Source organism: Crocodylus siamensis, chromosome 7, assembly GCF_052110815.1.
Source record: "Crocodylus siamensis isolate JL-2025a chromosome 7, ASM5211081v1, whole genome shotgun sequence".
Lineage (NCBI taxonomy): Eukaryota > Metazoa > Chordata > Crocodylia > Crocodylidae > Crocodylus > Crocodylus siamensis.
This window is the reverse complement of record NC_143401.1, coordinates 52,878,194-52,879,914: the sequence shown is the minus strand read 5'-3', so window position 1 is coordinate 52,879,914 and position 1,721 is coordinate 52,878,194.

Below are 1,721 nucleotides of genomic sequence, written 5' to 3'. Positions count from 1 at the left end.
TTTTAGTACAAAAAGCTTAATTCTTGAGGTTCTGATTAAATGATATGTTGGCTCAAATTATCCAGTTATTGAATTAAATGCAAATCCCAAAGCAGACCCAGTTCTGGGCTGTTTTTGACTTCCTTGTGGTGTTCAGCTCACATACTACTACTTGAGAAAAGCTCCTGTCACTGCTCTCTGGTATAGAGAAGTTCTGAGGCTAGTACAGGGCTGGTGGATCCTGTCTGTGCTGCATACTTTATAGAGATGTGCCAAAGGAATAGCTTTGGGTCAGCAGAAGCAAGGAAGCGGAATGGAGATATGTCTGAACTGTCTTGCACTCTGATATTCTGGACCACAGTAGTGTTCCATAAGGGACCAGTCAAAGCCAGCATAAATTAGAGTAAGTTCTAGGTTAGACCAGAATTCAGGAGATACAAATGTGATTTAAGAACAGCTCAGAATAGCATGCAAATGACAAATTTAAAGGAAGCAAAGTAAAAAACTAAAAACAGTCAAGCAAACACAAAAATCCTAACACACAAACCCATAGGTTTATTGCTATAGGAAATGCGACAGCATAGCAAAAGGAAGCAACAAAATTATAACAGAAGTCAAGATCACATAAAATAAGCAATTTAAACATTAACATGCTTGTGAAAGTCCATTGTTGTAGTTCTTTTTTCCTGTGGAGAAGCAACAGAAAACATGCTTTAAAAATTTAAGACAGTTGAAAAGGTAAACTGCAAAAGATGGAAATAACCAATAAAAAATATTGCAAATCTCTGCTTGGCAACAGGTTATTGAGAAAAATCGTGTGCAGTGTGAAGGATGGTTAGGGAAACTTAGCAACAGATGAGGAGGATACTGCTGGGAAACTAAAAGATTTCTTTGTCTCAGTGTTCATCAGAGTGTCAGGGAAACATGCCAGAAACAGAGGAAAGCTTCCTAAGGGTTGAAAATGGATATTGAATGAAAATTAAGCACAACAGCAAAGCAGCTAAAAATTCATTTAGTTTAGTTAAAAAGATTCTCTGGGATTGGGAATTTCTGGATTCCTTTTTGCAGCAGACAAGTTTGGCTTTTAATTTATCCCTAGACTTTTAAAGCAAAAGTTTAAGCAAAACATTTTCAGTCTTCCTGAGTTTTTCTTTCTTTCCCTAATATTTTTTCTTATAAAAACGTAAGTGTTTAGTTTCACAAGAATACAGAAAGTGAAAAAAAAAGGAATGGGAAAATATATCTTTGAATATTAGAGAGGCTTGATAGGGAATATTGACTGAATGGTTGTAGGAGAAGGTAAACTTTTTGCTCCTACTAATATCAACTGACTGGAAACAGTTATTCAGCAGTTATCCTGACATAGGATAGCATCATATAGAAAGATATTTCCAAATTCTTGTTATATAGAGATTTGATTAAACATTGTTAATTGACTTACAAATTTATGAAAAGTCCTCCCCTGGTTTTGTCTTCGTTATCTGTTTGGTAAAAGGTATCCCATTTATATGCTATTGAGATCCCAGGCTTTGCTGTTTCTGTAACCTCAGCATGAGGAGGAGGTGGTGTGGTCAGCATCATGTTCCAGCCATATTTTACCCTTATGTAGCTCCTAGTAGCCATTGGCTAGGAGGCCAGGTGGACCTGGAAGTTGAAATGATGAGGAGAAATCCATCACCTTCAACTGGGATTGAATCCAGGTCCTTTCAGTCCAGAGTGAGTTACCCTAATCACTGAGCTAC